Below are 21,485 nucleotides of genomic sequence, written 5' to 3' on the forward strand. Positions count from 1 at the left end.
ACTGACCTAGAGTCAGTTTAAATACAGCACTGAGAATGTAGGTCCACCAATACTGACCTAGAGTCAGTTTAAATACAGCACTGAGAATGTAGGTCCACCAATACTGAGTCAGTTTAAATACAGCACTGAGAATGTAGATCCACCAATACTGAGTCAGTTTAAATACAGCACTGAGAATGTAGGTCCACCAATACTGACCTAGAGTCAGTTTAAATACAGCACTGAGAATGTAGATCCACCAATACTGACCTAGAGTCAGTTTAAATACAGCACTGAGAATGTAGATCCACCAATACTGACCTAGAGTCAGTTTAAATACAGCACTGAGAATGTAGGTCCACCAATACTGACCTAGAGTCAGTTTAAATACAGCACTGAGAATGTAGATCCACCAATACTGATCTAGAGTCAGTTTAAATACAGCACTGAGAATGTAGGTCCACCAATACTGACCTAGAGTCAGTTTAAATACAGCACTGAGAATGTAGGTCCACCAATACTGATCTAGAGTCAGTTTAAATACAGCACTGAGAATGTAGATCCACCAATACTGACCTAGAGTCAGTTTAAATACAGCACTGAGAATGTAGGTCCACCAATACTGACCTAGAGTCAGTTTAAATACAGCACTGAGAATGTAGATCCACCAATACTGACCTAGAGTCAGTTTAAATACAGCACTGAGAATGTAGGTCCACCAATACTGACCTAGAGTCAGTTTAAATACAGCACTGAGAATGTAGATCCACCAATTATGACCTAGAGTCAGTTTAAATACAGCACTGAGAATGTAGGTCCACCAATACTGACCTAGAGTCAGTTTAAATACAGCACTGAGAATGTAGATCCACCAATACTGAGTCAGTTTAAATACAGCACTGAGAATGTAGATCCACCAATACTGACCTAGAGTCAGTTTAAATACAGCACTGAGAATGTAGATCCACCAATACTGAGTCAGTTTAAATACAGCACTGAGAATGTAGATCCACCAATACTGATCTAGAATCAGTTTAAATACAGCACTGAGAATGTAGGTCCACCAATACTGACCTACAGTCAGTTTAAATACAGCACTGATAATGTAGATCCACCAATACTGACCTAGAGTCAGTTTAAATACAGCACTGACAATGTAGGTCCACCAATACTGACCTAGAGTCAGTTTAAATACAGCACTGAGAATGTAGGTCCACCAATACTGAGTCAGTTTAAATACAGCACTGAGAATGTAGGTCCACCAATACTGATCTAGAGTCAGTTTAAATACAGCACTGAGAATGTAGGTCCACCAATACTGATCTAGAGTCAGTTTAAATACAGCACTGAGAATGTAGATCCACCAATACTGACCTAGAGTCAGTTTAAATACAGCACTGAGAATGTAGGTCCACCAATACTGACCTAGAGTCAGTTTAAATACAGCACTGAGAATGTAGGTCCACCAATACTGACCTAGAGTCAGTTTAAATACAGCACTGAGAATGTAGGTCCACCAATACTGACCTAGAGTCAGTTTAAATACAGCACTGAGAATGTAGGTCCACCAATACTGACCTAGAGTCAGTTTAAATACAGCACTGAGAATGTAGATCCACCAATACTGATCTAGAGTCAGTTTAAATACAGCACTGAGAATCTAGATCCACCAATACTGACCTAGAGTCAGTTTAAATACAGCACTGAGAATGTAGGTCCACCAATACTGACCTAGAGTCAGTTTAAATACAGCACTGAGAATGTAGGTCCACCAATACTGACCTAGAATCAGTTTAAATACAGCACTGAGAATGTAGATCCACCAATACTGATCTAGAATCAGTTTAAATACAGCACTGATAATGTAGATCCACCAATACTGACCTAGAGTCAGTTTAAATACAGCACTGAGAATGTAGGTCCACCAATACTGACCTAGAGTCAGTTTAAATACAGCACTGATAATGTAGATCCACCCGTACTGATCTATATAAATATGGCAGTTTAACTTTGTCTGGCTTGCCATTCCAAATAAAATAGAATATTTTTGGATCATATAATTTAAAGGAAAACAAGTTGTTAGGTGTAGGCAGGGCCATAAGCAAATAGGTAGCTGTGACTGAAGAGTTAAATCAGGGTGATTTTTCCACAAATAGAGAGGTATTGTCCTTTCAATGTGAGAAAGCTCTTATCTATTTCTTCTAACTTTCTATTAAATTATATTGTAATGAGATCATTTATTTCGGGACATGAATAACGAGTTTGTCCACTTCACTGTCAGACCATGTCTAGTTCCCTGTATCCCTCCCAGTCCAGCTCCATGTCTAGTTCCCTGTATCCCTCCCAGTCCAGCTCCATGTCTAGTTCCCTGTATCCCTCCCAGTCCAGCTCCATGTCTAGTTCCCTGTATCCCTCCCAGTCCTGCTCCATGTCTAGTTCCCTGTATTCCTCCCAGTCCAGCTCCATGTCTAGTTCCCTGTATCCCTCCCAGTCCAGCTCCATGTCTAGTTCCCTGTATCCCTCCCAGTCCTGCTCCATGTCTAGTTCCCTGTATCCCTCCCAGTCCAGCTCCATGTCTAGTTCCCTGTATCCCTCCCAGCTCCATGTCTAGTTCCCTGTATTCCTCCCAGTCCAGCTCCATGTCTAGTTCCCTGTATCCCTCCCAGTCCAGCTCCATGTCTAGTTCCCTGTATCCCTCCCAGTCCTGCTCCATGTCTAGTTCCCTGTATCCCTCCCAGTCCAGCTCCATGTCTAGTTCCCTGTATCCCTCCCAGCCCAGCTCCATGTCTAGTTCCCTGTATCCCTCCCAGCTCCATGTCTAGTTCCCTGTATCCCTCCCAGTCCAGCTCCATGTCTAGTTCCCTGTATCCCTCCCAGCTCCATGTCTAGTTCCCTGTATCCCTCCCAGTCCAGCTCCATGTCTAGTTCCCTGTATCCCTCCCAGTCCAGCTCCATGTCTAGTTCCCTGTATCCCTCCCAGTCCAGCTCCATGTCTAGTTCCCTGTATTCCTCCCAGTCCAGCTCCATGTCTAGTTACCTGTATCCCTCCCAGTCCAGCTCCATGTCTAGTTCCCTGTATCCCTCCCAGTCCAGCTCCATGTCTAGTTCCCTGTATCCCTCCCAGCTCCATGTCTAGTCCCCTGTATCCCTCCCAGTCCAGCTCCATGTCTAGTTCCCTGTATCCCTCCCAGTCCAGCTCCATGTCTAGTTCCCTGTATCCCTCCCAGTCCAGCTCCATGTCTAGTTCCCTGTATCCCTCCCAGTCCAGCTCCATGTCTAGTTCCCTGTATCCCTCCCAGTCCAGCTCCATGTCTAGTTCCCTGTATCCCTCCCAGTCCAGCTCCATGTCTAGTTCCCTGTATCCCTCCCAGCTCCATGTCTAGTTCCCTGTATCCCTCCCAGCTCCATGTCTAGTTCCCTGTATCCCTCCCAGTCCAGCTCCATGTCTAGTTCCCTGTATCCCTCCCAGTCCAGCTCCATGTCTAGTACCCTGTATCCCTCCCAGTCCAGGTCCATGTCTAGTTCCCTGTATCCCTCCCAGTCCAGCTCCATGTCTAGTTCCCTGTATCCCTCCCAGTCCAGCTCCATGTCTAGTTCCCTGTATCCCTCCCAGCTCCATGTCTAGTTCCCTGTATCCCTCCCAGTCCAGCTCCATGTCTAGTTCCCTGTATCCCTCCCAGTCCAGCTCCATGTCTAGTTCCCTGTATCCCTCCCAGTCCAGCTCCATGTCTAGTTCCCTGTATCCCTCCCAGTCCAGCTCCATGTCTAGTTCCCTGTATCCCTCCCAGTCCAGCTCCATGTCTAGTACCCTGTATCCCTCCCAGTCCAGCTCCATGTCTAGTTCCCTGTATCCCTCCCAGTCCATCTCCATGTCTAGTTCCCTGTATCCCTCCCAGTCCAGCTCCATGTCTAGTTCCCTGTATCCCTCCCAGTCCAGCTCCATGTCTAGTTCCCTGTATCCCTCCCAGTCCATCTCCATGTCTAGTTACCTGTATCCCTCCCAGTCCAGCTCCATGTCTAGTTCCCTGTATCCCTCCCAGCTCCATGTCTAGTTCCCTGTATCCCTCCCAGCTCCATGTCTAGTTCCCTGTATCCCTCCCAGTCCAGCTCCATGTCTAGTTCCCTGTATCCCTCCCAGTCCAGCTCCATGTCTAGTTCCCTGTATCCCTCCCAGTCCAGCTCCATGTCTAGTTCCCTGTATCCCTCCCAGCTCCATGTCTAGTTCCCTGTATCCCTCCCAGTCCAGCTCCATGTCTAGTTCCCTGTATCCCTCCCAGCTCCATGTCTAGTTCCCTGTATCCCTCCCAGTCCAGCTCCATGTCTAGTTCCCTGTATCCCTCCCAGTCCAGCTCCATGTCTAGTTCCCTGTATCCCTCCCAGTCCAGCTCCATGTCTAGTTCCCTGTATCCCTCCCAGTCCAGCTCCATGTCTAGTTCCCTGTATCCCTCCCAGTCCAGCTCCATGTCTAGTTCCCTGTATCCCTCCCAGCTCCATGTCTAGTTCCCTGTATCCCTCCCAGTCCAGCTCCATGTCTAGTTCCCTGTATCCCTCCCAGTCCAGCTCCATGTCTAGTTCCCTGTATCCCTCCCAGTCCAGCTCCATGTCTAGTTCCCTGTATCCCTCCCAGTCCTGCTCCATGTCTAGTTCCCTGTATTCCTCCCAGTCCAGCTCCATGTCTAGTTCCCTGTATCCCTCCCAGTCCAGCTCCATGTCTAGTTCCCTGTATCCCTCCCAGTCCTGCTCCATGTCTAGTTCCCTGTATCCCTCCCAGTCCAGCTCCATGTCTAGTTCCCTGTATCCCTCCCAGCTCCATGTCTAGTTCCCTGTATCCCTCCCAGTCCAGCTCCATGTCTAGTTCCCTGTATTCCTCCCAGTCCAGCTCCATGTCTAGTTCCCTGTATCCCTCCCAGTCCAGCTCCATGTCTAGTTCCCTGTATCCCTCCCAGTCCAGCTCCATGTCTAGTTCCCTGTATCCCTCCCAGTCCAGCTCCATGTCTAGTTCCCTGTATCCCTCCCAGTCCAGCTCCATGTCTAGTTCCCTGTATCCCTCCCAGTCCAGCTCCATGTCTAGTTCCCTGTATCCCTCCCAGTCCAGCTCCATGTCTAGTTCCCTGTATCCCCCCCAGCTCCATGTCTAGTTCCCTGTATCCCTCCCAGTCCAGCTCAGTGTCCAGTTCCCTGTATCCCTCCCAGTCCAGCTCCATGTCTAGTTCCCTGTATCCCTCCCAGTCCAGCTCCATGTCTAGTTCCCTGTATCCCTCCAAATCCAGCTCCATGTCTTGTTCCCTGTATCCCTCCCAGTCCAGCTCCATGTCTAGTACCCTGTATCCCTCCCAGTCCAGCTCCATGTCTAGTTCCCTGTATCCCTCCCAGCTCCATGTCTAGTTCCCTGTATCCCTCCCAGTCCAGCTCCATGTCTAGTTCCCTGTATCCCTCCCAGTCCAGCTCCATGTCTAGTTCCCTGTATCCCTCCCAGTCCAGCTCCATGTCTAGTTCCCTGTATCCCTCCCAGTCCAGCTCCATGTCTAGTTCCCTGTATCCCTCCCAGTCCAGCTCCATGTCTAGTTCCCTGTATCCCTCCCAGCTCCATGTCTAGTTCCCTGTATCCCTCCCAGTCCAGCTCCATGTCTAGTTCCCTGTATCCCTCCCAGTCCAGCTCCATGTCTAGTTCCCTGTATCCCTCCCAGCTCCATGTCTAGTTCCCTGTATCCCTCCCAGCTCCATGTCTAGTTCCCTGTATCCCTCCCAGTCCAGCTCCATGTCTAGTTCCCTGTATCCCTCCCAGTCCTGCTCCATGTCTAGTTCCCTGTATCCCTCCCAGTCCAGCTCCATGTCTAGTTCCCTGTATCCCTCCCAGTCCAGCTCCATGTCTAGTTCCCTGTATCCCTCCCAGTCCAGCTCCATGTCTAGTTCCCTGTATCCCTCCCAGCTCCATGTCTAGTTCCCTGTATCCCTCCCAGCTCCATGTCTAGTTCCCTGTATCCCTCCCAGTCCAGCTCCATGTCTAGTTCCCTGTATCCCTCCCAGTCCAGCTCCATGTCTAGTACCCTGTATCCCTCCCAGTCCAGGTCCATGTCTAGTTCCCTGTATCCCTCCCAGTCCAGCTCCATGTCTAGTTCCCTGTATCCCTCCCAGTCCAGCTCCATGTCTAGTTCCCTGTATCCCTCCCAGCTCCATGTCTAGTTCCCTGTATCCCTCCCAGTCCAGCTCCATGTCTAGTTCCCTGTATCCCTCCCAGTCCAGCTCCATGTCTAGTTCCCTGTATCCCTCCCAGTCCAGCTCCATGTCTAGTTCCCTGTATCCCTCCCAGTCCAGCTCCATGTCTAGTTCCCTGTATCCCTCCCAGTCCAGCTCCATGTCTAGTACCCTGTATCCCTCCCAGTCCAGCTCCATGTCTAGTTCCCTGTATCCCTCCCAGTCCATCTCCATGTCTAGTTCCCTGTATCCCTCCCAGTCCAGCTCCATGTCTAGTTCCCTGTATCCCTCCCAGTCCAGCTCCATGTCTAGTTCCCTGTATCCCTCCCAGTCCATCTCCATGTCTAGTTACCTGTATCCCTCCCAGTCCAGCTCCATGTCTAGTTCCCTGTATCCCTCCCAGCTCCATGTCTAGTTCCCTGTATCCCTCCCAGCTCCATGTCTAGTTCCCTGTATCCCTCCCAGTCCAGCTCCATGTCTAGTTCCCTGTATCCCTCCCAGTCCAGCTCCATGTCTAGTTCCCTGTATCCCTCCCAGTCCAGCTCCATGTCTAGTTCCCTGTATCCCTCCCAGCTCCATGTCTAGTTCCCTGTATCCCTCCCAGTCCAGCTCCATGTCTAGTTCCCTGTATCCCTCCCAGCTCCATGTCTAGTTCCCTGTATCCCTCCCAGTCCAGCTCCATGTCTAGTTCCCTGTATCCCTCCCAGTCCAGCTCCATGTCTAGTTCCCTGTATCCCTCCCAGTCCAGCTCCATGTCTAGTTCCCTGTATCCCTCCCAGTCCAGCTCCATGTCTAGTTCCCTGTATCCCTCCCAGTCCAGCTCCATGTCTAGTTCCCTGTATCCCTCCCAGCTCCATGTCTAGTTCCCTGTATCCCTCCCAGTCCAGCTCCATGTCTAGTTCCCTGTATCCCTCCCAGTCCAGCTCCATGTCTAGTTCCCTGTATCCCTCCCAGTCCAGCTCCATGTCTAGTTCCCTGTATCCCTCCCAGTCCTGCTCCATGTCTAGTTCCCTGTATTCCTCCCAGTCCAGCTCCATGTCTAGTTCCCTGTATCCCTCCCAGTCCAGCTCCATGTCTAGTTCCCTGTATCCCTCCCAGTCCTGCTCCATGTCTAGTTCCCTGTATCCCTCCCAGTCCAGCTCCATGTCTAGTTCCCTGTATCCCTCCCAGCTCCATGTCTAGTTCCCTGTATCCCTCCCAGTCCAGCTCCATGTCTAGTTCCCTGTATTCCTCCCAGTCCAGCTCCATGTCTAGTTCCCTGTATCCCTCCCAGTCCAGCTCCATGTCTAGTTCCCTGTATCCCTCCCAGTCCAGCTCCATGTCTAGTTCCCTGTATCCCTCCCAGTCCAGCTCCATGTCTAGTTCCCTGTATCCCTCCCAGTCCAGCTCCATGTCTAGTTCCCTGTATCCCTCCCAGTCCAGCTCCATGTCTAGTTCCCTGTATCCCTCCCAGTCCAGCTCCATGTCTAGTTCCCTGTATCCCCCCCAGCTCCATGTCTAGTTCCCTGTATCCCTCCCAGTCCAGCTCAGTGTCCAGTTCCCTGTATCCCTCCCAGTCCAGCTCCATGTCTAGTTCCCTGTATCCCTCCCAGTCCAGCTCCATGTCTAGTTCCCTGTATCCCTCCAAATCCAGCTCCATGTCTTGTTCCCTGTATCCCTCCCAGTCCAGCTCCATGTCTAGTACCCTGTATCCCTCCCAGTCCAGCTCCATGTCTAGTTCCCTGTATCCCTCCCAGCTCCATGTCTAGTTCCCTGTATCCCTCCCAGTCCAGCTCCATGTCTAGTTCCCTGTATCCCTCCCAGTCCAGCTCCATGTCTAGTTCCCTGTATCCCTCCCAGTCCAGCTCCATGTCTAGTTCCCTGTATCCCTCCCAGTCCAGCTCCATGTCTAGTTCCCTGTATCCCTCCCAGTCCAGCTCCATGTCTAGTTCCCTGTATCCCTCCCAGTCCAGCTCCATGTCTAGTTCCCTGTATCCCTCCCAGTCCAGCTCCATGTCTAGTTCCCTGTATCCCTCCCAGTCCAGCTCCATGTCTAGTTCCCTGTATCCCTCCCAGCTCCATGTCTAGTTCCCTGTATCCCTCCCAGCTCCATGTCTAGTTCCCTGTATCCCTCCCAGTCCAGCTCCATGTCTAGTTCCCTGTATCCCTCCCAGTCCTGCTCCATGTCTAGTTCCCTGTATCCCTCCCAGTCCAGCTCCATGTCTAGTTCCCTGTATCCCTCCCAGTCCAGCTCCATGTCTAGTTCCCTGTATCCCTCCCAGTCCAGCTCCATGTCTAGTTCCCTGTATCCCTCCCAGTCCAGCTCCATGTCTAGTTCCCTGTATCCCTCCCAGTCCAGCTCCATGTCTAGTTCCCTGTATCCCTCCCAGCTCCATGTCTAGTTCCCTGTATCCCTCCCAGTCCAGCTCCATGTCTAATTCCCTGTATCCCTCCCAGTCCAGCTCCATGTCTAGTTCCCTGTATCCCTCCCAGTCCAGCTCCATGTCTAGTTCCCTGTATCCCTCCCAGCTCCATGTCTAGTTCCCTGTATCCCTCCCAGTCCAGCTCCATGTCTAGTTCCCTGTATCCCCCCCAGCTCCATGTCTAGTTCCCTGTATCCCTCCCAGTCCAGCTCCATGTCTAGTTCCCTGTATCCCTCCCAGTCCAGCTCCATGTCTAGTTCCCTGTATCCCTCCCAGCTCCATGTCTAGTTCCCTGTATCCCTCCCAGCTCCATGTCTAGTTCCCTGTATCCCTCCCAGTCCAGCTCCATGTCTAGTTCCCTGTATCCCTCCCAGTCCAGCTCCATGTCTAGTACCCTGTATCCCTCCCAGTCCAGGTCCATGTCTAGTTCCCTGTATCCCTCCCAGTCCAGCTCCATGTCTAGTTCCCTGTATCCCTCCCAGTCCAGCTCCATGTCTAGTTCCCTGTATCCCTCCCAGTCCAGCTCCATGTCTAGTTCCCTGTATCCCTCCCAGTCCAGCTCCATGTCTAGTTCCCTGTATTCCTCCCAGTCCAGCTCCATGTCTAGTTACCTGTATCCCTCCCAGTCCAGCTCCATGTCTAGTTCCCTGTATCCCTCCCAGTCCAGCTCCATGTCTAGTTCCCTGTATCCCTCCCAGTCCAGCTCCATGTCCAGTTCCCTGTATCCCTCCCAGCTCCATGTCTAGTTCCCTGTATCCCCCCCAGCTCCATGTCCAGTTCCCTGTATCCCTCCCAGTCCAGCTCCATGTCTAGTTCCCTGTATCCCTCCCAGTCCAGCTCCATGTCTAGTACCCTGTATCCCTCCCAGTCCAGGTCCATGTCTAGTTCCCTGTATCCCTCCCAGTCCAGCTCCATGTCTAGTTCCCTGTATCCCTCCCAGTCCAGCTCCATGTCTAGTTCCCTGTATCCCTCCCAGTCCAGCTCCATGTCTAGTACCCTGTATCCCTCCCAGTCCAGCTCCATGTCTAGTTCCCTGTATCCCTCCCAGTCCATCTCCATGTCTAGTTCCCTGTATCCCTCCCAGTCCAGCTCCATGTCTAGTTCCCTGTATCCCTCCCAGTCCAGCTCCATGTCTAGTACCCTGTATCCCTCCCAGTCCAGCTCCATGTCTAGTTCCCTGTATCCCTCCCAGTCCAGCTCCATGTCTAGTTCCCTGTATCCCTCCCAGTCCAGCTCCATGTCTAGTTCCCTGTATCCCTCCCAGTCCAGCTCCATGTCTAGTTCCCTGTATCCCTCCCAGTCCAGCTCCATGTCTAGTTCCCTGTATCCCTCCCAGCTCCATGTCTAGTTCCCTGTATCCCTCCCAGTCCAGCTCCATGTCTAATTCCCTGTATCCCTCCCAGTCCAGCTCCATGTCTAGTTCCCTGTATCCCTCCCAGTCCAGCTCCATGTCTAGTTCCCTGTATCCCTCCCAGCTCCATGTCTAGTTCCCTGTATCCCTCCCAGTCCAGCTCCATGTCTAGTTCCCTGTATCCCCCCCAGCTCCATGTCTAGTTCCCTGTATCCCTCCCAGTCCAGCTCCATGTCTAGTTCCCTGTATCCCTCCCAGTCCAGCTCCATGTCTAGTTCCCTGTATCCCTCCCAGCTCCATGTCTAGTTCCCTGTATCCCTCCCAGCTCCATGTCTAGTTCCCTGTATCCCTCCCAGTCCAGCTCCATGTCTAGTTCCCTGTATCCCTCCCAGTCCAGCTCCATGTCTAGTACCCTGTATCCCTCCCAGTCCAGGTCCATGTCTAGTTCCCTGTATCCCTCCCAGTCCAGCTCCATGTCTAGTTCCCTGTATCCCTCCCAGTCCAGCTCCATGTCTAGTTCCCTGTATCCCTCCCAGTCCAGCTCCATGTCTAGTTCCCTGTATCCCTCCCAGTCCAGCTCCATGTCTAGTTCCCTGTATTCCTCCCAGTCCAGCTCCATGTCTAGTTACCTGTATCCCTCCCAGTCCAGCTCCATGTCTAGTTCCCTGTATCCCTCCCAGTCCAGCTCCATGTCTAGTTCCCTGTATCCCTCCCAGTCCAGCTCCATGTCCAGTTCCCTGTATCCCTCCCAGCTCCATGTCTAGTTCCCTGTATCCCCCCCAGCTCCATGTCCAGTTCCCTGTATCCCTCCCAGTCCAGCTCCATGTCTAGTTCCCTGTATCCCTCCCAGTCCAGCTCCATGTCTAGTACCCTGTATCCCTCCCAGTCCAGGTCCATGTCTAGTTCCCTGTATCCCTCCCAGTCCAGCTCCATGTCTAGTTCCCTGTATCCCTCCCAGTCCAGCTCCATGTCTAGTTCCCTGTATCCCTCCCAGTCCAGCTCCATGTCTAGTACCCTGTATCCCTCCCAGTCCAGCTCCATGTCTAGTTCCCTGTATCCCTCCCAGTCCATCTCCATGTCTAGTTCCCTGTATCCCTCCCAGTCCAGCTCCATGTCTAGTTCCCTGTATCCCTCCCAGTCCAGCTCCATGTCTAGTTCCCTGTATCCCTCCCAGTCCAGCTCCATGTCTAGTTCCCTGTATCCCTCCCAGCTCCATGTCTAGTTCCCTGTATCCCTCCCAGCTCCATGTCTAGTTCCCTGTATTCCTCCCAGCTCCATGTCTAGTTCCCTGTATCCCTCCCAGTCCAGCTCCATGTCTAGTTCCCTGTATCCCTCCCAGTCCAGCTCCATGTCTAGTTCCCTGTATCCCTCCCAGTCCAGCTCCATGTCTAGTTCCCTGTATCCCTCCCAGTCCAGCTCCATGTCTAGTTCCCTGTATCCCTCCCAGTCCAGCTCCATGTCTAGTTCCCTGTATCCCTCCCAGTCCAGCTCCATGTCTAGTTCCCTGTATCCCTCCCAGCTCCATGTCTAGTTCCCTGTATCCCTCCCAGTCCAGCTCCATGTCTAGTTCCCTGTATCCCTCCCAGTCCAGCTCCATGTCTAGTTCCCTGTATCCCTCCCAGTCCAGCTCCATGTCTAGTTCCCTGTATCCCTCCCAGCTCCATGTCTAGTTCCCTGTATCCCTCCCAGTCCAGCTCCATGTCTAATTCCCTGTATCCCTCCCAGTCCAGCTCCATGTCTAGTTCCCTGTATCCCTCCCAGTCCAGCTCCATGTCTAGTTCCCTGTATCCCTCCCAGCTCCATGTCTAGTTCCCTGTATCCCTCCCAGTCCAGCTCCATGTCTAGTTCCCTGTATCCCTCCCAGTCCAGCTCCATGTCTAGTTCCCTGTATCCCTCCCAGTCCAGCTCCATGTCCAGTTCCCTGTATCCCTCCCAGCTCCATGTCTAGTTCCCTGTATCCCCCCCCAGCTCCATGTCCAGTTCCCTGTATCCCTCCCAGTCCAGCTCCATGTCTAGTTCCCTGTATCCCTCCCAGTCCAGCTCCATGTCTAGTTCCCTGTATCCCTCCCAGTCCAGCTCCATGTCTAGTACCCTGTATCCCTCCCAGTCCAGGTCCATGTCTAGTTCCCTGTATCCCTCCCAGTCCAGCTCCATGTCTAGTTCCCTGTATCCCTCCCAGTCCAGCTCCATGTCTAGTTCCCTGTATCCCTCCCAGCTCCATGTCTAGTTCCCTGTATCCCTCCCAGTCCAGCTCCATGTCTAGTTCCCTGTATCCCTCCCAGTCCAGCTCCATGTCTAGTTCCCTGTATCCCTCCCAGTCCAGCTCCATGTCTAGTTCCCTGTATCCCTCCCAGTCCAGCTCCATGTCTAGTTCCCTGTATCCCTCCCAGTCCAGCTCCATGTCTAGTACCCTGTATCCCTCCCAGTCCAGCTCCATGTCTAGTTCCCTGTATCCCTCCCAGTCCATCTCCATGTCTAGTTCCCTGTATCCCTCCCAGTCCAGCTCCATGTCTAGTTCCCTGTATCCCTCCCAGTCCAGCTCCATGTCTAGTTCCCTGTATCCCTCCCAGTCCATCTCCATGTCTAGTTACCTGTATCCCTCCCAGTCCAGCTCCATGTCTAGTTCCCTGTATCCCTCCCAGCTCCATGTCTAGTTCCCTGTATCCCTCCCAGCTCCATGTCTAGTTCCCTGTATCCCTCCCAGTCCAGCTCCATGTCTAGTTCCCTGTATCCCTCCCAGTCCAGCTCCATGTCTAGTTCCCTGTATCCCTCCCAGTCCAGCTCCATGTCTAGTTCCCTGTATCCCTCCCAGCTCCATGTCTAGTTCCCTGTATCCCTCCCAGTCCAGCTCCATGTCTAGTTCCCTGTATCCCTCCCAGCTCCATGTCTAGTTCCCTGTATCCCTCCCAGTCCAGCTCCATGTCTAGTTCCCTGTATCCCTCCCAGTCCAGCTCCATGTCTAGTTCCCTGTATCCCTCCCAGTCCAGCTCCATGTCTAGTTCCCTGTATCCCTCCCAGTCCAGCTCCATGTCTAGTTCCCTGTATCCCTCCCAGTCCAGCTCCATGTCTAGTTCCCTGTATCCCTCCCAGCTCCATGTCTAGTTCCCTGTATCCCTCCCAGTCCAGCTCCATGTCTAGTTCCCTGTATCCCTCCCAGTCCAGCTCCATGTCTAGTTCCCTGTATCCCTCCCAGTCCAGCTCCATGTCTAGTTCCCTGTATCCCTCCCAGTCCTGCTCCATGTCTAGTTCCCTGTATTCCTCCCAGTCCAGCTCCATGTCTAGTTCCCTGTATCCCTCCCAGTCCAGCTCCATGTCTAGTTCCCTGTATCCCTCCCAGTCCTGCTCCATGTCTAGTTCCCTGTATCCCTCCCAGTCCAGCTCCATGTCTAGTTCCCTGTATCCCTCCCAGCTCCATGTCTAGTTCCCTGTATCCCTCCCAGTCCAGCTCCATGTCTAGTTCCCTGTATTCCTCCCAGTCCAGCTCCATGTCTAGTTCCCTGTATCCCTCCCAGTCCAGCTCCATGTCTAGTTCCCTGTATCCCTCCCAGTCCAGCTCCATGTCTAGTTCCCTGTATCCCTCCCAGTCCAGCTCCATGTCTAGTTCCCTGTATCCCTCCCAGTCCAGCTCCATGTCTAGTTCCCTGTATCCCTCCCAGTCCAGCTCCATGTCTAGTTCCCTGTATCCCTCCCAGTCCAGCTCCATGTCTAGTTCCCTGTATCCCCCCCAGCTCCATGTCTAGTTCCCTGTATCCCTCCCAGTCCAGCTCAGTGTCCAGTTCCCTGTATCCCTCCCAGTCCAGCTCCATGTCTAGTTCCCTGTATCCCTCCCAGTCCAGCTCCATGTCTAGTTCCCTGTATCCCTCCAAATCCAGCTCCATGTCTTGTTCCCTGTATCCCTCCCAGTCCAGCTCCATGTCTAGTACCCTGTATCCCTCCCAGTCCAGCTCCATGTCTAGTTCCCTGTATCCCTCCCAGCTCCATGTCTAGTTCCCTGTATCCCTCCCAGTCCAGCTCCATGTCTAGTTCCCTGTATCCCTCCCAGTCCAGCTCCATGTCTAGTTCCCTGTATCCCTCCCAGTCCAGCTCCATGTCTAGTTCCCTGTATCCCTCCCAGTCCAGCTCCATGTCTAGTTCCCTGTATCCCTCCCAGTCCAGCTCCATGTCTAGTTCCCTGTATCCCTCCCAGCTCCATGTCTAGTTCCCTGTATCCCTCCCAGTCCAGCTCCATGTCTAGTTCCCTGTATCCCTCCCAGTCCAGCTCCATGTCTAGTTCCCTGTATCCCTCCCAGCTCCATGTCTAGTTCCCTGTATCCCTCCCAGCTCCATGTCTAGTTCCCTGTATCCCTCCCAGTCCAGCTCCATGTCTAGTTCCCTGTATCCCTCCCAGTCCTGCTCCATGTCTAGTTCCCTGTATCCCTCCCAGTCCAGCTCCATGTCTAGTTCCCTGTATCCCTCCCAGTCCAGCTCCATGTCTAGTTCCCTGTATCCCTCCCAGTCCAGCTCCATGTCTAGTTCCCTGTATCCCTCCCAGCTCCATGTCTAGTTCCCTGTATCCCTCCCAGCTCCATGTCTAGTTCCCTGTATCCCTCCCAGTCCAGCTCCATGTCTAGTTCCCTGTATCCCTCCCAGTCCAGCTCCATGTCTAGTACCCTGTATCCCTCCCAGTCCAGGTCCATGTCTAGTTCCCTGTATCCCTCCCAGTCCAGCTCCCTGTCTAGTTCCCTGTATCCCTCCCAGTCCAGCTCCATGTCTAGTTCCCTGTATCCCTCCCAGCTCCATGTCTAGTTCCCTGTATCCCTCCCAGTCCAGCTCCATGTCTAGTTCCCTGTATCCCTCCCAGTCCAGCTCCATGTCTAGTTCCCTGTATCCCTCCCAGTCCAGCTCCATGTCTAGTTCCCTGTATCCCTCCCAGTCCAGCTCCATGTCTAGTTCCCTGTATCCCTCCCAGTCCAGCTCCATGTCTAGTACCCTGTATCCCTCCCAGTCCAGCTCCATGTCTAGTTCCCTGTATCCCTCCCAGTCCATCTCCATGTCTAGTTCCCTGTATCCCTCCCAGTCCAGCTCCATGTCTAGTTCCCTGTATCCCTCCCAGTCCAGCTCCATGTCTAGTTCCCTGTATCCCTCCCAGTCCATCTCCATGTCTAGTTACCTGTATCCCTCCCAGTCCAGCTCCATGTCTAGTTCCCTGTATCCCTCCCAGCTCCATGTCTAGTTCCCTGTATCCCTCCCAGCTCCATGTCTAGTTCCCTGTATCCCTCCCAGTCCAGCTCCATGTCTAGTTCCCTGTATCCCTCCCAGTCCAGCTCCATGTCTAGTTCCCTGTATCCCTCCCAGTCCAGCTCCATGTCTAGTTCCCTGTATCCCTCCCAGCTCCATGTCTAGTTCCCTGTATCCCTCCCAGTCCAGCTCCATGTCTAGTTCCCTGTATCCCTCCCAGCTCCATGTCTAGTTCCCTGTATCCCTCCCAGTCCAGCTCCATGTCTAGTTCCCTGTATCCCTCCCAGTCCAGCTCCATGTCTAGTTCCCTGTATCCCTCCCAGTCCAGCTCCATGTCTAGTTCCCTGTATCCCTCCCAGTCCAGCTCCATGTCTAGTTCCCTGTATCCCTCCCAGTCCAGCTCCATGTCTAGTTCCCTGTATCCCTCCCAGCTCCATGTCTAGTTCCCTGTATCCCTCCCAGTCCAGCTCCATGTCTAGTTCCCTGTATCCCTCCCAGTCCAGCTCCATGTCTAGTTCCCTGTATCCCTCCCAGTCCAGCTCCATGTCTAGTTCCCTGTATCCCTCCCAGTCCTGCTCCATGTCTAGTTCCCTGTATTCCTCCCAGTCCAGCTCCATGTCTAGTTCCCTGTATCCCTCCCAGTCCAGCTCCATGTCTAGTTCCCTGTATCCCTCCCAGTCCTGCTCCATGTCTAGTTCCCTGTATCCCTCCCAGTCCAGCTCCATGTCTAGTTCCCTGTATCCCTCCCAGCTCCATGTCTAGTTCCCTGTATCCCTCCCAGTCCAGCTCCATGTCTAGTTCCCTGTATTCCTCCCAGTCCAGCTCCATGTCTAGTTCCCTGTATCCCTCCCAGTCCAGCTCCATGTCTAGTTCCCTGTATCCCTCCCAGTCCAGCTCCATGTCTAGTTCCCTGTATCCCTCCCAGTCCAGCTCCATGTCTAGTTCCCTGTATCCCTCCCAGTCCAGCTCCATGTCTAGTTCCCTGTATCCCTCCCAGTCCAGCTCCATGTCTAGTTCCCTGTATCCCTCCCAGTCCAGCTCCATGTCTAGTTCCCTGTATCCCCCCCAGCTCCATGTCTAGTTCCCTGTATCCCTCCCAGTCCAGCTCAGTGTCCAGTTCCCTGTATCCCTCCCAGTCCAGCTCCATGTCTAGTTCCCTGTATCCCTCCCAGTCCAGCTCCATGTCTAGTTCCCTGTATCCCTCCAAATCCAGCTCCATGTCTTGTTCCCTGTATCCCTCCCAGTCCAGCTCCATGTCTAGTACCCTGTATCCCTCCCAGTCCAGCTCCATGTCTAGTTCCCTGTATCCCTCCCAGCTCCATGTCTAGTTCCCTGTATCCCTCCCAGTCCAGCTCCATGTCTAGTTCCCTGTATCCCTCCCAGTCCAGCTCCATGTCTAGTTCCCTGTATCCCTCCCAGTCCAGCTCCATGTCTAGTTCCCTGTATCCCTCCCAGTCCAGCTCCATGTCTAGTTCCCTGTATCCCTCCCAGTCCAGCTCCATGTCTAGTTCCCTGTATCCCTCCCAGCTCCATGTCTAGTTCCCTGTATCCCTCCCAGTCCAGCTCCATGTCTAGTTCCCTGTATCCCTCCCAGTCCAGCTCCATGTCTAGTTCCCTGTATCCCTCCCAGCTCCATGTCTAGTTCCCTGTATCCCTCCCAGCTCCATGTCTAGTTCCCTGTATCCCTCCCAGTCCAGCTCCATGTCTAGTTCCCTGTATCCCTCCCAGTCCTGCTCCATGTCTAGTTCCCTGTATCCCTCCCAGTCCAGCTCCATGTCTAGTTCCCTGTATCCCTCCCAGTCCAGCTCCATGTCTAGTTCCCTGTATCCCTCCCAGTCCAGCTCCATGTCTAGTTCCCTGTATCCCTCCCAGTCCAGCTCCATGTCTAGTTCCCTGTATCCCTCCCAGTCCAGCTCCATGTCTAGTTCCCTGTATCCCTCCCAGCTCCATGTCTAGTTCCCTGTATCCCTCCCAGTCCAGCTCCATGTCTAATTCCCTGTATCCCTCCCAGTCCAGCTCCATGTCTAGTTCCCTGTATCCCTCCCAGTCCAGCTCCATGTCTAGTTCCCTGTATCCCTCCCAGCTCCATGTCTAGTTCCCTGTATCCCTCCCAGTCCAGCTCCATGTCTAGTTCCCTGTATCCCCCCCAGCTCCATGTCTAGTTCCCTGTATCCCTCCCAGTCCAGCTCCATGTCTAGTTCCCTGTATCCCTCCCAGTCCAGCTCCATGTCTAGTTCCCTGTATCCCTCCCAGCTCCATGTCTAGTTCCCTGTATCCCTCCCAGCTCCATGTCTAGTTCCCTGTATCCCTCCCAGTCCAGCTCCATGTCTAGTTCCCTGTATCCCTCCCAGTCCAGCTCCATGTCTAGTACCCTGTATCCCTCCCAGTCCAGGTCCATGTCTAGTTCCCTGTATCCCTCCCAGTCCAGCTCCATGTCTAGTTCCCTGTATCCCTCCCAGTCCAGCTCCATGTCTAGTTCCCTGTATCCCTCCCAGTCCAGCTCCATGTCTAGTTCCCTGTATCCCTCCCAGTCCAGCTCCATGTCTAGTTCCCTGTATTCCTCCCAGTCCAGCTCCATGTCTAGTTACCTGTATCCCTCCCAGTCCAGCTCCATGTCTAGTTCCCTGTATCCCTCCCAGTCCAGCTCCATGTCTAGTTCCCTGTATCCCTCCCAGTCCAGCTCCATGTCCAGTTCCCTGTATCCCTCCCAGCTCCATGTCTAGTTCCCTGTATCCCCCCCAGCTCCATGTCCAGTTCCCTGTATCCCTCCCAGTCCAGCTCCATGTCTAGTTCCCTGTATCCCTCCCAGTCCAGCTCCATGTCTAGTACCCTGTATCCCTCCCAGTCCAGGTCCATGTCTAGTTCCCTGTATCCCTCCCAGTCCAGCTCCATGTCTAGTTCCCTGTATCCCTCCCAGTCCAGCTCCATGTCTAGTTCCCTGTATCCCTCCCAGTCCAGCTCCATGTCTAGTACCCTGTATCCCTCCCAGTCCAGCTCCATGTCTAGTTCCCTGTATCCCTCCCAGTCCATCTCCATGTCTAGTTCCCTGTATCCCTCCCAGTCCAGCTCCATGTCTAGTTCCCTGTATCCCTCCCAGTCCAGCTCCATGTCTAGTACCCTGTATCCCTCCCAGTCCAGCTCCATGTCTAGTTCCCTGTATCCCTCCCAGTCCAGCTCCATGTCTAGTTCCCTGTATCCCTCCCAGTCCAGCTCCATGTCTAGTTCCCTGTATCCCTCCCAGTCCAGCTCCATGTCTAGTTCCCTGTATCCCTCCCAGTCCAGCTCCATGTCTAGTTCCCTGTATCCCTCCCAGCTCCATGTCTAGTTCCCTGTATCCCTCCCAGTCCAGCTCCATGTCTAATTCCCTGTATCCCTCCCAGTCCAGCTCCATGTCTAGTTCCCTGTATCCCTCCCAGTCCAGCTCCATGTCTAGTTCCCTGTATCCCTCCCAGCTCCATGTCTAGTTCCCTGTATCCCTCCCAGTCCAGCTCCATGTCTAGTTCCCTGTATCCCCCCCAGCTCCATGTCTAGTTCCCTGTATCCCTCCCAGTCCAGCTCCATGTCTAGTTCCCTGTATCCCTCCCAGTCCAGCTCCATGTCTAGTTCCCTGTATCCCTCCCAGCTCCATGTCTAGTTCCCTGTATCCCTCCCAGCTCCATGTCTAGTTCCCTGTATCCCTCCCAGTCCAGCTCCATGTCTAGTTCCCTGTATCCCTCCCAGTCCAGCTCCATGTCTAGTACCCTGTATCCCTCCCAGTCCAGGTCCATGTCTAGTTCCCTGTATCCCTCCCAGTCCAGCTCCATGTCTAGTTCCCTGTATCCCTCCCAGTCCAGCTCCATGTCTAGTTCCCTGTATCCCTCCCAGTCCAGCTCCATGTCTAGTTCCCTGTATCCCTCCCAGTCCAGCTCCATGTCTAGTTCCCTGTATTCCTCCCAGTCCAGCTCCATGTCTAGTTACCTGTATCCCTCCCAGTCCAGCTCCATGTCTAGTTCCCTGTATCCCTCCCAGTCCAGCTCCATGTCTAGTTCCCTGTATCCCTCCCAGTCCAGCTCCATGTCCAGTTCCCTGTATCCCTCCCAGCTCCATGTCTAGTTCCCTGTATCCCCCCCAGCTCCATGTCCAGTTCCCTGTATCCCTCCCAGTCCAGCTCCATGTCTAGTTCCCTGTATCCCTCCCAGTCCAGCTCCATGTCTAGTACCCTGTATCCCTCCCAGTCCAGGTCCATGTCTAGTTCCCTGTATCCCTCCCAGTCCAGCTCCATGTCTAGTTCCCTGTATCCCTCCCAGTCCAGCTCCATGTCTAGTTCCCTGTATCCCTCCCAGTCCAGCTCCATGTCTAGTACCCTGTATCCCTCCCAGTCCAGCTCCATGTCTAGTTCCCTGTATCCCTCCCAGTCCATCTCCATGTCTAGTTCCCTGTATCCCTCCCAGTCCAGCTCCATGTCTAGTTCCCTGTATCCCTCCCAGTCCAGCTCCATGTCTAGTTCCCTGTATCCCTCCCAGTCCAGCTCCATGTCTAGTTCCCTGTATCCCTCCCAGCTCCATGTCTAGTTCCCTGTATCCCTCCCAGCTCCATGTCTAGTTCCCTGTATTCCTCCCAGCTCCATGTCTAGTTCCCTGTATCCCTCCCAGTCCAGCTCCATGTCTAGTTCCCTGTATCCCTCCCAGTCCAGCTCCATGTCTAGTTCCCTGTATCCCTCCCAGTCCAGCTCCATGTCTAGTTCCCTGTATCCCTCCCAGTCCAGCTCCATGTCTAGTTCCCTGTATCCCTCCCAGTCCAGCTCCATGTCTAGTTCCCTGTATCCCTCCCAGTCCAGCTCCATGTCTAGTTCCCTGTATCCCTCCCAGCTCCATGTCTAGTTCCCTGTATCCCTCCCAGTCCAGCTCCATGTCTAGTTCCCTGTATCCCTCCCAGTCCAGCTCCATGTCTAGTTCCCTGTATCCCTCCCAGTCCAGCTCCATGTCTAGTTCCCTGTATCCCTCCCAGCTCCATGTCTAGTTCCCTGTATCCCTCCCAGTCCAGCTCCATGTCTAATTCCCTGTATCCCTCCCAGTCCAGCTCCATGTCTAGTTCCCTGTATCCCTCCCAGTCCAGCTCCATGTCTAGTTCCCTGTATCCCTCCCAGCTCCATGTCTAGTTCCCTGTATCCCTCCCAGTCCAGCTCCATGTCTAGTTCCCTGTATCCCTCCCAGTCCAGCTCCATGTCTAGTTCCCTGTATCCCTCCCAGTCCAGCTCCATGTCCAGTTCCCTGTATCCCTCCCAGCTCCATGTCTAGTTCCCTGTATCCCCCCCCAGCTCCATGTCCAGTTCCCTGTATCCCTCCCAGTCCAGCTCCATGTCTAGTTCCCTGTATCCCTCCCAGTCCAGCTCCATGTCTAGTACCCTGTATCCCTCCCAGTCCAGGTCCATGTCTAGTTCCCTGTATCCCTCCCAGTCCAGCTCCATGTCTAGTTCCCTGTATCCCTCCCAGTCCAGCTCCATGTCTAGTTCCCTGTATCCCTCCCAGTCCAGCTCCATGTCTAGTTCCCTGTATCCCTCCCAGTCCATCTCCATGTCTAGTTCCCTGTATCCCTCCCAGTCCAGCTCCATGTCTAGTTCCCTGTATCCCTCCCAGTCCAGCTCCATGTCTAGTTCCCTGTATCCCTCCCAGTCCAGCTCCATGTCTAGTTCCCTGTATCCCTCCCAGTCCAGCTCCATGTCTAGTTCCCTGTATCCCTCCCAGTCCAGCTCCATGTCTAGGTCCCTGTATCCCTCCCAGTCCAGCTCCATGTCTAGTTCCCTGTATCCCTCCCAGTCCAGCTCCATGTCTAGTTCCCTGTATCCCTCCCAGTCCAGCTCCATGTCTAGTTCCCTGTATCCCTCCCAGCTCCATGTCTAGTTCCCTGTATCCCTCCCAGTCCAGCTCCATGTCTAGTTCCCTGTATCCCTCCCAGTCCAGCTCCATGTCTAGTTACCTGTATCCCTCCCAGTCCAGCTCCATGTCTAGTTCCCTGTATCCCTCCCAGCTCCATGTCTAGTTCCCTGTATCCCTCCCAGTCCAGCTCCATGTCTAGTTCCCTGTATCCCTCCCAGTCCAGCTCCATGTCTAGCTCCCTGACACACCTGTGACAGATTGTCTTCTGATCTCTGACTAGGACCACAGAGGGCTGTATGACTACGTGCCTGAGAGAAAATCCTCTTTTTTTTATAAGGACCCCCACAGAGAGCTGTGATTGGTTGAACCTTTGATAGATGATATATTCTGATGTGTCTGTGTTTGCTTAGTGCCTACGCTGTCTACCCAGGGTGTGTGTGTGTGTGATTACTAGATTTTTTTACTGAACAAAAAAAGAAATGCAAC

At 53.4% G+C, this 21,485-nt stretch overlaps 1 protein-coding gene across 1 annotated transcript in view; it reads left to right on the forward strand.

Moving 5' to 3' along the window:
* The window catches only part of LOC106598122 (xylosyl- and glucuronyltransferase LARGE1), a 175,360-nt gene that overhangs the window by 130,446 nt on the left and 23,429 nt on the right, over positions 1-21,485 (forward strand). The window lies entirely within an intron of this gene.

Source organism: Salmo salar, chromosome 07 (genome assembly GCF_965601325.2).
Source record: "Salmo salar chromosome 07, fSalSal1, whole genome shotgun sequence".
Classification (NCBI taxonomy): Eukaryota; Metazoa; Chordata; class Actinopteri; order Salmoniformes; family Salmonidae; genus Salmo; species Salmo salar.